General features: G+C 41.8%; 1 protein-coding gene across 1 annotated transcript in view; it reads left to right on the forward strand.

Moving 5' to 3' along the window:
- KCNA4 (potassium voltage-gated channel subfamily A member 4) overlaps nucleotides 1-11,098 on the forward strand; it is a 79,802-nt gene extending 68,704 nt beyond the window's left edge. Inside the window, exon 3 of the mRNA XM_019476637.2 lies at nucleotides 9,963-11,098. The gene's annotated coding sequence lies outside the window, so the exon portion shown is untranslated. The remainder of the gene's footprint in view (nucleotides 1-9,962) is intronic.
- The last annotated feature ends 3,919 nt before the right edge of the window (nucleotides 11,099-15,017 follow it).

Below are 15,017 nucleotides of genomic sequence, written 5' to 3' on the forward strand. Positions count from 1 at the left end.
CCAGATTTACCCGTAGGAGTGCTGCTTTCCAGTTAAAAAATACCAGGCTATGGGCTAGGTATTAACTCTATAGTCCTTTTGAAGCTGACCCACTATACCTTGAATTTAATATTCTTGGTATAATAATGGATAAACAATTGGGATATCCATGGTATACCCTGTTCAATTCTGCTTGAGGCTCCTCTCATCCAGAGCACTGTCCTGTCTCACTAAGCCATCTAGCGTGTGCTTTTCCTTCCAGCCTCACACATTTTTCCTCCTAGCTGCAAACTGGGCAAGCTTCAAAAGGAAGGTTGGAGAGTGCTCTAAGCCAGGGCTGGCCAAGTGGTAGTTCACAGGCTGTATGCAGCTTGCAAGGGGTCAGATTAGCAACCAAGGGGTCAAATTAGCAACCAAGCAGCCTGGGATGGGGGGGAGAAGGGGAGGAGGAGGGGGTGAATGCTACTGCTGCTTGCTGCCCCCTTCCCTTTTCTCACTGTCAAATTTGGGATCTTCATTACTGTCAACCCTGATACAACACAAGAGATAACACCCTAGCCTGCCGAAGGAGAACCATAGCAGCCAATGTCTTGCTTCTATGAAAGGTTGTTAATATACACTCAAGGGATCCCAGGTAGAGTACCATGCCCCTCCCCACCTCTAGAGGAAGGCAAAATCCCCCCCACAAGTGTGTACCAATCTGAATGGGGGGGGAAATTTCTTCCTGACCCCAAATATAGTAATGAATTTGACCCCGAGTGGAAGGGCATGACTCTTTAGCCAGGAACCTCTAGTTTTGGATTCAGTAGGAGCATTGGCACACCCCAGTCAAAGTCCCCAGCTTTGGCTGTAGCCAATACCCAATGCCACTGAGGAAGGCTTAAAAACATCCTGACACATGTAGCTGACATCAGGGGGAGGAGCAACCAACAAAGTCCAGAAGCATGGGGAATACCCACAGCAGAATATAAGAATAGCTATGCCTAGATCATCTCTGACACCTGTCTGTCCAACCTCTTCTTCAACATCTTCAGTGATAGTGAGTCCACAACTTCCCTAAGCCATCTATTCCATTGCATCACTATTCTAATAATGAAGACGTTTTTCCTGCTATCTAACCTAAATTTACTTGCTGCAACTTCAAGACATTGGTCTTACTCTCTGGAGCAGGAGAGAAAATGTGCTTTCCCTATTCTTTATGGCAGCCCTTCAGATATTTGAAGACTGCTATCATGTCCCATCTTAAGTGTCTTTTCTGCATGCTGAACATGCTTAATTTCTTCAGCCTTTACTCAGATGACTTGTTTTCTAAGTCCTTTACCATCCTTGTTCCCTTCTTCCAGACCCTCTCTAACTTCTCCATGTCCTTTTTACAACGTGATTCCAGAACTACACATAATACTTTAGATGAGACCTAATGATTCTGTTGATGCGCTCCAAGACTGCATTTGCCTTTTGTGTGGCTGCATCACATGGCAGACTAATATCGCGTCTGTGATATACCACAATTCCCAGATTCTTCTCCATAGTTCTGCTACTGAGCCAAGTATCACCCATTTTGTAGTTGCCATTTTGATTATTCTTCCCAAGGTTTTGATTATTCTTCCCAAGGTGCCTGAATTGAATTTCATCCTGTTAACTTCAGCTCAGCTTTCCAATCTGTCCAGATCCTTGTGAATTGCATTCCCATTCTCCAACATGTTTACAGTCCTTCACAGTTTTGTGTCATCTTCAAACTTGCTCAAGAAGCTTTCTATGCCAGCATCCAAATAATTAATAAACACACTGAACAGTACCCAGCTTGGGGCAGACCTCTTGTGAGACTCCTCTTGAAACCTCCTGCCTTTGTGACATGGATCTGTTAATAATTACCTTCTTTTTATGGCTATTGAGTGATGTATCTATTTATTGCATAGTGGTTTTGTCCGACCCACAATTTTCCTATTTGTTTAAAAGAAGGTCATGCAGGACCTCTTCAAAAGCCTTACTGAAGTCCTGATATGCTATAACCACAGCATTCCCTTCATCCACCCAAATAGTTACTTTGTCAAAGAAGGAGGTCAAGTTTCACATAATTTGTTTTATATAAATCCAGGCTGGCTGCTTGTGATTAGCTTTTCTTCCTCCAGATGCTTGCAAATGGCCTTCCTTAGGATATACTTCAGAAACTTCCTGGGTACTGAGGTGAGGCTAACTGGTCTGTTGTTCCCCTGGTCCTCCTTTTTTAAAGAGGTGTACTACATTTCTGGTTGATCTAGAGCATAACTCTTGAGAAAATCATGCAGGTCAAATTCAGCATGAGCACTCTATTTATTCTACAGGATTTGGAGCAAGGTCCTCATATAACTGGAGAAAATTGTTATTGGTTTCTAAAATTAGGTATGAATGGACTGTCAGAGGAGATGTCTCCCCAGTATCAAAGGAGATGTCTTCAACAGCTAGAGACAATGATGGCACTTATGTTTGAATAAGTTTGTTTAAAAAAAAAAATTATTGCTGTGAGAAGTTGCTCTTCTTAAAATGAGATGATTTAGTCAATAGGTGGTTTTAAAAGAATGTGAGGAGAATGATAAGAAAGGGATGGGTCAGAAGTAGTAGCTTTGCTATTCCTAGAAACAGTAAAAGGGAAAATAATTCAACCCTGTCACCAGGAATCTCTGTTTTAACCACACAGGCTTTAAAATGTGTGTATCATTAGTATACTTATGCCTTGATGTTTCTTAAGAACCAGATTAAATTTAAGGTGTCAGCTTTATGGAAGGCATTAAAGCACTTCATTTTACCTTAGATCATACATAGTCAATAGATACATTCAGAAAATTTCGAGTTAGGTTTCATTTGGGTTCTTCAGTTAGTGAAAAAATGACAATTTTCTGTATTCCTTGGCTATTTATTCTTATTGTGAATTGGCAGAAATACAGTACAAAGATATTTTCCTTTTTCTTTTCTTTTTTATCTTTTTTGTTCTTGGAGTTAATTGGAGATACGAGTTAAAATATTCACTTTTTCTCTGCATGTATAATTAAGTATGACTTGGGATTTCATTGCATGGTAACATAATGCCAGTCACTTTGATATAAAACATATTATGCTTCTCATATAGGTTTAGACAGTTGTGGATTGCAGTTAACAACTGTCACCATGCAGATATCTTTCTAAGTGCTTGATTTATATAATACCCTGTTCATGTTTTTTTTTTTCTTTTAAATATAAGCTGTGTCAGGGGAGAGATGTCTTTCTGAATTTACAATATTTGGTTCTTCAAGGAATTCTAGTTACTAGAATTTTCTCCTTGACTTTATGATCTTTTACTGTAAATGCAGTTTGTATTAGACTTCAGAGCAAATGGTTGCTTTCCAATACTGGGGATTGGGCTCAGTGGCTCAAGAGTATGGTATGCTCCTACAGTATAATAAAAATATAAAATAATGTATCTTGCTTCTTTAATTCATAGACCATCTTGGCCAGGTATTTAAAATGAATAAATAACTGGATAAACAACCTCAGCAAACATTTTCACCTAAAATGAGTTAAATTCTGTGAAGCAGTTTTATTTACATCAGCTGAGTATATAGCCATAAATATGCTCTTCTTTTAGTAAACATATTTCATTAGCTGCACAGTGAGCGTGTCTACACGTTCATTAATGCACAGTAGTTACTATGCATTTAGTTTAGTACTTGCTTAATGAAGTACTAACTAAATGCACCATAACTACAATTACTGCACAGTAGTGCTGGTACACTGTTTTGTGACACTTACTGCACAGTAGCCTAATAACACTGCACAGTAGTGTATTAGCATGGTTTTTCACTGGCATACTACTGTGCAGTGTTATTAGGCTACCGTGCAGTAAGTGTCTCATGTAGATGCACCCAAACTGGACAAAACTAGCTCTTGGTATAGGTGTATCAGTACATCTAAATCAGACAAAGTAAAAGGATAAAATATCACCTTTGGTGTTCCATGCATAGCATTTCATTCTATTGTTGCATTTGCCTGCACATGACCAAATGTGGCCCAAATAGTCAGAACTTAAGCAACCTCTGAGACACATAAGCAGGGCTTAGGTAAAATTTGGGCACCTTTTTTGTGATTACTGGGTTCAACAAGCACAGGTGTACACAAATGAGAAGAACAACAAACTTTAAGCATGGAGCAGTATGCAACTGCTGCAGACCTTGTCTGGCACTAACTGGGCACATCTACACGTGTATTAGTGAGGTTTTCCTGATGCATATTAAATTTAGTATCTCCGATATGAGGTACTAAATAAATGCACATTAGGTTGAGCTAATGTGCAGTAGCACAAGTGTACACTTTTTTGGTGATGCTTAATGCACAGTAGTCTATTCTATTGCACATAGTGTATTAGCACTTTTTTACAAGCTGCTTTAATGAGTAGAAGAGAGACCATTTCCCAATTACCAACTTCCTGTATATTAGGGAGTGTCTTTAAATTATAACTTTTATCACTACATCTTCCCTCTTAAAAATAAATGCAAAAGTCAACTAAAATGAAAACCCAATAACACCCCTATATGGAGGAGAGGTTACTAGCATTTCACTCTGAAGTAAGCGTTCACCAATCACTTTCCTATTCTCTCTCTTCTATAGTTCTTTTACCAAATCTCTGCGAGTGGTTCAGTGTTTCAGGAGTTTCTTCTCAAATGGACGAAGTATCAGATCCAGCTTCTGATTTCTTTTTGGTTGGAAGCTTTTCCTCCAAGTCTTGATAAACTTGAATCCTTATACTGGGATCCACTTGACTCGCACTTTTCAGAGCTGTGATTCTGCATAAAGCACAACGTTCATTAGCTACAGATCACTGGCTATGTCTACATTGTGATCCAGGACTCAGATCTCTGAGGAGAGTGCTGTCCACATAAGCCCGTAGAGTCACACATCCTCATGATTATGGCTCTCGACTGCCCAGTGTGGGAGATCCCAACCAGCCTAGATCATAGCCTAGTATTTAAGGCATCAGTGGAAGAATTAGGTTTGAATTCCTCCAAGGTGAGGAAGGCCAAGAAATCAGGTCTCTGGTTCTTGGCAAGTGCTTTCCCACTTGTAAGTTGTGCAAAAGTTGGGAGAAACCACTAGATACTGTTGTTCAAGAATGCACAGGGGTTGCTGTGCTTTATACTGAATGTAATGCTGCTATCAGGCATGCTGGTTCAGTAGTCATCCCTCTTTTGATAAATCTGGACCCCAACATAATGGAAGCATCTCCATTTCAGGCTTCTGTCACCTGCCTAATGTCTGAGGAGGACTGGGAGCATTGACTATGGGTGCCTCCCTGATGAATGACTTGGTGATCTAGATTGCCCTTAAAGGGTACCCTAAGTATTCTCAACATACAGAAAATCTAGGTATTGATTAAGGTAACTCAGCTGCGGCAAAGCACTTAAGTGTTTCAGTGCCAAAGTGAAGTGTGCGGGCCGGGAACGGTCCGAGGCCCTTTTTTCGCGCAGTGGGCTGTGGCCAGCAGCCTGGACACGCCGGGTAGGGGAAGGCAGGCGGCACGCTAGAATTAGGCACGGACGCTTAATGGTTGATTTAAGATTGTTTACTTACACCGTAGATGGTCGCGGTGCAGGCTGGAAAACTTCCAGGAAAACTTCGCTTAAGTCCCAGTTTAAGGACTTGGACAGAGCTCTGGATTCACTCACACAAAGTTTGCTAGGCTCGTGGAAGTTGCGCGCAGGGAAGGGTACGTCGAGGGATTAGGCGGCGATGGGGAGAGGCGAGAGGTTGATCAGACCCCTGTAGCCTTCTTGATATTCACGCTGGGTCCAATAGAGATCTTCACAAGACGTGAAGTCTCCTCCTCCTGATGTTCGTGGAGTCCTCCAACTTGGGCGGAAACCACTCAAGACTCTTATACGGCTAGCAAGCCAATCGCTAGCCGCCACGTAGGAATAATTTAGAACTGGCCAATAGTGGGGCACAAATTTGCATGCGGGTGGCGGGAACTCCTTTGCACCGTGCATCTCTTTTCTGCAGCTCAGAAATGCACCCTGCAAAGAAAGCTCCGAGTGGCGGGAAATAATTTAGCAGTGCCGAAGCACACACAAACAAAAATCACACCCTTGGGTTGTGACATCCCCCCTTGCTGAAGGCATAGCTAAATTAGACCGCACGCTCATCACTCGAGTTATTAAGAGCTCTTACCACGGGTTGCTGAACTAAACGAGTAAACACAAAATTCGCTAACATAAGAAGTTCGTCCTCTAGGGATCGAATCAAATAATAACCCATACAAATACATATACACATAATTAGATTCATAACAAAAAACTGCACGATCAGGGCTTCAGTGGGCGTCATGGCGAAGTTGCGCATCAAGCCCTCACTTCTCGATGATGTTATCTGTCTTGGGACTTCTCTCCGCTATGCACTCCGAGTTCCGGATCTGTGAACAAAACTCGCAGAAAATAAGTTAACGTATCTCAAAATATTTACAAAATTTCCATGGAACTATACTATCAATTCTAAACATATAATACAGGTGTTTGCCACTTTAAACTACCCTCTCTTGCACACTCAACTAGATGAAATCGTTGAGGAGCCGTCGTCTAATTCTTCTAGGTAATGGAAACCTAACTCATAGGCCAGTTGCCATTGGCCTGCATCCCCTAAAATCCGAAGTTGCCGCTTATTGAGTCCAGAATGCTGTAGGAGAAATCCAAACACGTATCGCTCCTCTGGTGTTCTCTGTGGCAATGATGGAAGGTCGGATTCGTGATGTTTTGCGCCTTGAATTTCGGTCGGGTGTTGACGTTCCCGATCACTGGATAATCTTGGCTCCATCAGGATACGCAGTCGGGACAACTGACAAAGGAGGTTACTCAAACTCCATGGACATGAGGTCCAGCCATGAGACTATAGCCTCGTCACACTCCATTTCAGATTCTCTGTACAGCTGCTGTAACTCCGTCCAAGCACGAATGCGACTGGTGGCAGCATCTTGCTCATCAGTCACTGGGTTGATCGTGGCTATAGGACAAGCTGCTCTTTCGGGAGTCGATGTTGTTACAGGCTGAACTGCTGCTGCGGGAGTCATTGTTGTTATTGCTTCAGGCAGGAGGGGCGGATGCACTCCTCCGCTCGATTCTCTTTTCCGTCGGCAAGAAGGTGCGGTCGCCGAAAGCGACGCTGTGTCGGTAGGCGCGGTCGCCGGAAACGACACTGCGTCGGTGGGCGGAGTTGCTGACCGAACTCTCGCGGGTTTCTCCGAAGTTCCACCCTTCTTTTCTGGTTCTTCCACGCGCTCTCCCTCTTGCTCGGCGCCATCTTGTCGTGGTGTTTCAGGACTCTTTTTCTCAGCTGCTTCTTTGACCGCTCGAACAGCCATACACAGCTGGGCTTTCAAACTTAAATTCTTATTCATTAGATCAGTTATAGTACGAAAAGTTGCAGTCAGTACTCCCCCCTTGTTGTATTGTGGGGCAACCTTCTCATCCGCGGCACGTTCCTCCGTTTCCAGATCTTCGCAGAGCTCAGATGGAAGCTCGCGACCCCTTAATCTAGACGCCACCATGAAGGGGGAGAACCGGTCAATCGGCACCAGTTCTTCACTCTCCCGAGCACATCTTAGGCAACGGGCACACTCCCGGGTGAGGGTCGGGCTCACTTCGCCCGCTGGGTTGACTCTGGCGAGGGACACAGTGTCGATGGGCCTGAACAGGACCCGCTCATCATTCATCACACACCCGAATGCCGCGGGGTGCAGATACACTTCCCTCTCTTTCGGGGCTCCATCTTCAGAAGCTCCCTCTTCTCCCTTCAGCGAAAGGTGTCCGCTGATAAATCTCTCACCCGTTCTGCCTGCCTGGTGGTAAGCGATATGCACCTCCAGCTCCATAAAGTTTTCTACTTGGCGTTTTTCACTGCGCCAAGGGCAGTTCTTAACTAATTCTAACTCCAGTGTGCTTTCCCCTGATCCCATCCTCGTCGCCATGTGTGGGCCGGGAATGGTCCAAGGCCCTTTTTTCATGCGGCGGGCTGTGGCCAGCAGCCCGGACATGCCGGGTCAGGGAAGGCAGGCGGCACACTAGAATTAGGCACGGACGCTTAATGGTTGATTTAAGATTGTTTACTTACACCGTAGATGGTCACGGTGCAGGCTGGAAAACTTCCAGGAAAACTTCGCTTAAGTCCCAGTTTAAGGACTCGGACAGAGCTTTGGATTCACTCACACAAAGTTTGCTAGGCTTCGTGGAACTTGCGCGCAGAGAAGGGTACATAGAGGGATTAGGCGGCGACAGGGAGAGGCAAGAGGCTGATCAGACCCCTGTAGCCTTCTTGATATTCACGCTGGGTCCAATAGGCTCCGCAGTGCTTAGAGATCTTCACGAGACGTGAAGTCTCCTCCTCCTGATGTTCGTGGAGTCCTCCAACTTGGGTGGAAACCACTCAAGCCTCTTATACGGCTAGCAAGCCAATCGCTAGCCGCCACGTAGGAATAATTTAGAACTGGCCAATAGTGGGGCACACATTTGCATGCGGGTGGCGGGAACTCCTTTGCACCATGCATCTCCTTTCTGCAGCTCAGAAATGCACCCTGCAAAGAAAGCTCCGAGTGGCGGGAAATAATTTAGCAGTGCCGAAGAGCACACAAACAAAAATCACACCCTTGGGTTGTGACATGAAGAAGCCATAAAGGCTGATTAACATCTGTCCCGAATCCTTTTTACATAAAGCTGTTGTTTGTCCTTGGATCCTTTTAAAGCAAACATAATAAGGCTTATAGCTTCTAAGTGGGCGCATCTACATGTGCACATTTACTGCACAGTAATTTAGGTTAGTACGCAGTAACCAAAAATTACTGGACAGTATGGGCACACGTCTACATGTGCATGGCCATACTGTGCAGTAACTATGACAACTTACATCAACTTGAAGATATCAGATTTATGCCTGATTAGTTACTGCACAGTAACGCACGTGTAGACGCCTTACTGCACAGTAACACTGTGTGTGTCACGGCGCTTTAACAGCTGCGTGTGTAGACGCTGGCCTAAGAACCGCTTACTGTGCAGTAACTTACTGTGCAGGAAGTTACTACACAGTAAATGCACATGTAGATGCACCCATTATTGCAGAACACTAGGCAATTAAACATTATTACTAATTTACAGCTAAAGAAATTATTAAAGAAGGTTTAAATGACTTGCCTAAGGCTACACAGAAAGTTAATGACAGAGTTAGGCTTAGGACTCAGAAGACATTGGTTCCTATTCTGCATTTGGTCTTAAATGCATCAGCCAATAAATATCCACATCTGCATTTTTCCTAAGTAAATTTAAACATAAAATCAATCTTGCAATACAACTGTGTCTATAAAAAAGTATCCTTGTCCAGATGTGCAGAGGAAAATGGTAGACTTGTCCCTGGGTAGAGTGAAAAATCAGTGAGGAGTTGGAGTCTCTTGCTTTCCACTTTCTTGTGTGTCATACCTCTTTATTCTAAATTTTTAATAGGTGCAGACAGGTAGTCTTAAAAAAATAGCCTTTTATTTTCTAGTTGATATATGACAAAATAAGGTATGGTCTCTGTCCAGCTTATAAGCCTGAAATGAACTATGTTGATAACTACATAGATTTTAAAGGGAAAAAAAACAGTATTTTAATTATTAATGGCTCACTGCTCTGAAGTTTGGTTATATTTTTCTTTCTAAGTCATTAGAAATAGAAATGCTTGTATCACCTAGCAGCAAGTTATGCTCTCTTCATCAGGGTTTCCTAACTAATTAGAACACTTCACAAATTAAATTGGTTGAAACTGGTCATATGTCAGTTTCAAATGCTGAAACTATGCCATACTAAAGGCAACAGATACTGTGCTGTAAGAGAACATGGATTAAGTTAATTGTAAAACTCCTACTGGAAGTGATGGAAGTGATGGAGGATAAGGCAGTAATGGGATAATCCTAATATTATTCTATTGAATGATTTACCTACATCCTTACTCTATTTCAGCTTTAAATTCTAAACTGAGTAATGAGCAGCAGACCCAACAAAGCAGTGAAGACACAGGATAAGTACAAGATGTTGGTAAAGATGTCTGATTTGAGATGAACTGGCCTGAACATCTTCAAGGGATTGCTGCAGTTGTGAAGAGAAAGCTACAAAGGAATGAATATGACAAGAAGATGGGAGTTACTGTAATATAGGTTTCTTCATCTCAAGGGATGGACAAAACTAACACTTCTTAAAGACTAAATAGTATATAAAGCCTTTCTTATGTAGATCTCAAAGCCCTTTGTAGTGAAGGGTAAATATCACTATCTCCAGTTAGAGTTGTGGAGACTTAAAGCTATGATCCAGGCAATGGTAAAGACAGACAAAGAATCCATTTCTCCCATATGCCAGTACTGCTTTATATCTTCTGCACCATACTGATTCTGGAGGAATGTTTATTTCCTTGTGTCAGTGATGGTTTCGACTAGATGTTTAAGTGAAAGAAAAAGAGTGAAATGTTATAGAATTATGGGATTTCTTATGAGGTCAGAAGTTCAATGGTAGCGATGAATCACCCAGTCATCATATTTTTGCTTAAAGATGGTAAATGAAAGAGAGAGATTATATGAAAGAGGTGAATGCTGAGTGGGTTATTTGGGTGTGTTATTTGGAATGTAAGGTGGATTTTCAAGCCTGAGGTAGATTATTGTCTAAAAAAGTTAATCATTTGAAGTCTAGGGGGAGAGTGGCAGCTGTCATTTATATCTCTTGACAGTCCCTTCCTCTGAACTTCCCTGTTGTTCTTCAGGGAAAGCACTGTTTCGTCCTATATTACTTCCAGTGATTCCTGAATGTGTGTATGAAATGGGGAACATAAATTCTGGAGAAGCAGAGCTGTGTGGTAGTTATTCTGTATACCAATATTACTCAGCAGGCATGAGCCTAACTTTGTTGTAGAAGTGCTGCAAGCTGGGCTTCATGCCTGCTCAGTAGGATGGTCACAAAGTAGTTCTAAATATTTATTGATGTTCATGGCTTAAGAGACTAGGAAGTTGCCTGTACATTTTTTTATTGCTGCATGCTGGAAAGGTGCCTGTAGGCACAGTTTACCACTGTCAATTTACGTTTGTTTTTATAATAAATCATTATTTACAGCTGGGGGTAGCTGAAGTTCATTCTTTGTGGGCCGCAATTGCAGACTGTTTACTACCTTCTCCTACTGTGTACTTTCAATTTACTATTTTCATTTCACATTATGGCTTGTACTGTATCTTTTGAAGGGCCAAAGTATGTATCATTAACTGGTTTGCAGATTAATCAGTTAGTAAGGATGAGATCCCCCTATAAAAGCCTTTTTCTAAAGAGGCTGAAACTGCACTTAAAATGTAGAGCTGTATCTCAGTCATGTTTACTTTCTAGTAATACCATGCTTGTTGGTTTTCTTAACATGGACACAGTCCTTAGCATTACACAGGCACAAAAGAAACCCTTCCTTGAACTTAGAGCATAAAGATGAAACAGAGAAAACTCACTGGGGCAACAGAATTTAGTTGTAAGACACGGGCCTGCAATTTTTAGTCAATCCAACTTGTTAGTTTTTTAATATTGCTTTTCTCTATCAGTTAGAAACTACAAGAAAGGAGGTGTTTAAATCCACAGCAGAAGTCCAAGTATGGTTGCTACTTCTACTGAAGTGCATCTGTCTCTTTTGTCCAGTTAAAAATATCTTACTCAACTAGTAATTCTGTGACAAAAATCAATGGGAACAAATCTCAGCTGGTAAAAATGACATCTCCACTGTTGAATTGACTTCAATGGAGATATGACAATTTAGTAGAATTGTCTATCTAATATATGATGAGAAGTAAAACTCAAAAGTGCTCAATATAATGAAGTTAGGCAGCTCAGATAATCACCACCAAAGAGTTCTGAAAGTACTGAAACTGGAACCAGGAACAAGGTTTTTTATCATTGCCTGCTGTAGCAGGGGACTTGATTAGATGACACAGCCTTATGTTCCTAGCATCATAGAAAATTAGTGCTTGAATGGACCTCATGAGGTCATTTAGTCCAGCCCCTTGCTCGTGGCAGGAGCATCCATGACTAAGCCAATCTGAGCCAATTGTCTGTTTAACCTACGCTTCAGAATTTCCAGGGATGAAGATTGCAGAATTTATCTAGGTAGTGTGTGCCAGTGTTTTAGTACTACCATAGTCAGAAAGTTCCTCCTCATCTCCGACCTCAATTTTCCCTGCTGAAACTTAAGGCCATTGCTCCTAGTCATGTCCTCTACAGTAGTGGTTCTCAACATTTTGTACCAGGACCCATTTGTAAATGTTGATGGCCAGTTCCAACCCAGTGCCCCTCACCCCCAGGTCCCAGCCCCCCGTGTATGTGGGGCATGAGGGTGTGTGTGTGAGGCATGGGGAGCCCCAAGCAGCCCCTTGCAGGCTGGAACTCTGCCAGCCTGCAAAGGAAAAACCACAGTTTCCCATGTTTTTTTTCCTTTAAAGGAAAATCCACTATTAAAATTTGTTCACAATCCTTTCATATATTCTTGTAACCCATTTTTGGGTCATGGCCAACAGGTTGAGAAGCACTGCTCTACAGCTACAGACAAAAGCCCATCTCCATCCTCTCAGTAAATGCCCTGTGGGTATTTGAAGACCATTATCAAATCTTGCCTCAGTCTTCTCTAGACTAAATAATCCTAATTCTCATAAATTATGCTTCCCAGGCAGGTCCCTAATAATTCTTTTTGTTCTGTCCCAAATTTTGTATTCTGTCTCTTCCCAAACTGTCCACATTTCAGTGATGAAATGTGGGGCCCAAAACTGGACACAGTACTCCAGGTGAAGCCCCTTCGGTGCTGTATAAAGTAGAAATATCACTTCCTTGGTTTGCAAGTGACATTCCTCTTAATGTTCTTATTCCTATGTCTTTGTGAAAAGTGGGTACATAATGGGTACATATACAATTATAGGTATATATACAATTAGCATGGACCAATAAACTCCAGTGCAATTTGTGCTGTAATTTATTGCTCCTGGGCCCAGTGTTTACACGTGTGCCTGGGACTACACATGTTGAGCCAGGGTGGAGCAGCCCCAGATAGCAGGGGTCCCAGGGAATCAGCCTGACAGCATGGAGCTGCTCTGCCCTGACTCATTGTGTTCAGACGGGTTGGCTGGGACATGAGGATGCTACAGTGTGGGGCAAGGCAGCAGGCAGCCCCCACACTTTAGCAACCTTGTGACCCAGCCAGCCCCAGTCACTGTCTAGGTATGCATTTCAGCACATTAAATAACTGCTGTAGGATAGTATTTGTCATGGACAGTATCCTACACCAGAGTTAATTGATTTATTGCACCCTAATAGGGGCACACATATAGATGGTGACAATTTACTGCAGAGCTAATTAGTCAAGTCTCCAGTAAAATGCATGTGTAGATGCACCCACTAAATGTAAAGTGGTATGAAATTACCATAATTCATTAAGAAATTTATTTGGAAATTATTCATCATGGGTAGGGAACATTTTTTTTAAAATTCAAGGATGCGTAGGGTATTCCTTGATTATCTTGGTATTGAGAAAATGGGTGATAGGTGCTCACTCATGAAAGACATCAATGGATATGGAATATTTTGTTAACATATATCCTTGTGACTCTTAAGAAAGAGTATTTAACATCCTGAAATATTAAAATGTTTACAAATCCCAAATTAATGCATTTAATTAAGTCATTTATGTGATAATGCATTATTTTATTGCAAAACAGATAAAATAAAGTGTTTTAGAGCTAATTTTACCATTGCTAGAGTATGTGCAGCAGGCTGAATGTAATTAAAACTATTTTTGCTGGTTCAGTAAAACCAAAGTTTGGTCCCATACAATCTTGTTGTTTTACTAGGGTTTGGGCTTTTTATCTTAAAGCCAGACAGTCTTAATTTTAACATTACAACATTTAAACATATCTGAAGCATTTCAATTGTAAAACATTATTTAGGGAGTATATCACAATGATAAACTCTGACTATTTCATAGTTTAAAAAAGTAAAGTGAAAAATAAAATGGAACATAATCAATAAACAATGGCTTCTTCAGTTATGATCCCTTCTATTTCTTTCGTTGTAGAGACTTTTTACAGGGGTTACAGCTCTGAGAATAGGCCTACCCTTGTGTAATGTACTTCATTTCCCAAATACCATATTTTCTCATATACAACATACATCTTTTCCTCTAAAATCAGCCCCCACAAAATGGGATTTGAGTACTGAGCAGGAATTTTGAATTTCTGTCCAGGATAGAAGCACACTGCTTTGATTCCTGCTCCACAGTGCAGTAGCTGTTGTATTGCTATTCAGATAGCACAGGGAATCAGTTGACTTAATGGCTCATTGTTCTTCACTCCAAAGGTATTAATGATTGTCTCCTTTAAAAAAATGGTCTTGATGTTCTAGTAATCAATATAATCTTTCTTAGAGCAATTTTCCTGTCTGCTGGCAGTTCCAGGCCTCTATCCTCCTATGTCAGAGCTTTGGAGTCTCTTTTCAAAATCAAAGATCAAGCCATGGAGACCAGTTTTTAGGAGCTGCAAAGGTTTCAGATGTAATAAAGCAGGAAAGAGAAGCTGAATATGTTGAGGATTCTGGAGAATCAGAACTCTGAAAAATCTTTTTTTCTTCGTTTTGCCTTTCCCAGACATAGTACATATTACATTTCAGGGCATGTTGTTTGCAAGAAAATATGGTGAGTACTGTGCTTATTTAAGTTTCATAGGTAACTAAACACTTTGATTGATGGACAAAGAATTTCATGTAAGGCAGGGGTGGGAAATTATTTCAGCTGTTGGGCCACTTAATGAATTTTGGTGAGCTGTTGAAGGCTGCAGGGGTAGCCCTGCCCCTTGACAGGTGCTTCGCCCCCTGATCACCATCTTGGGACTGGAAGTCTTGCCCCTAACCCCTGACCTTTGTGCCACTGGAAGTACTTGGGGGGGGGGAGAGGGCTGCCATCTTGGAACTCAAGAAAACTAAATCATATTGACTTTTATTAGTAGATGTTTAGGATTG

The sequence above is a fragment of the Alligator mississippiensis genome, chromosome 2 (assembly GCF_030867095.1).
Source record: "Alligator mississippiensis isolate rAllMis1 chromosome 2, rAllMis1, whole genome shotgun sequence".
Taxonomy (NCBI): domain Eukaryota; kingdom Metazoa; phylum Chordata; order Crocodylia; family Alligatoridae; genus Alligator; species Alligator mississippiensis.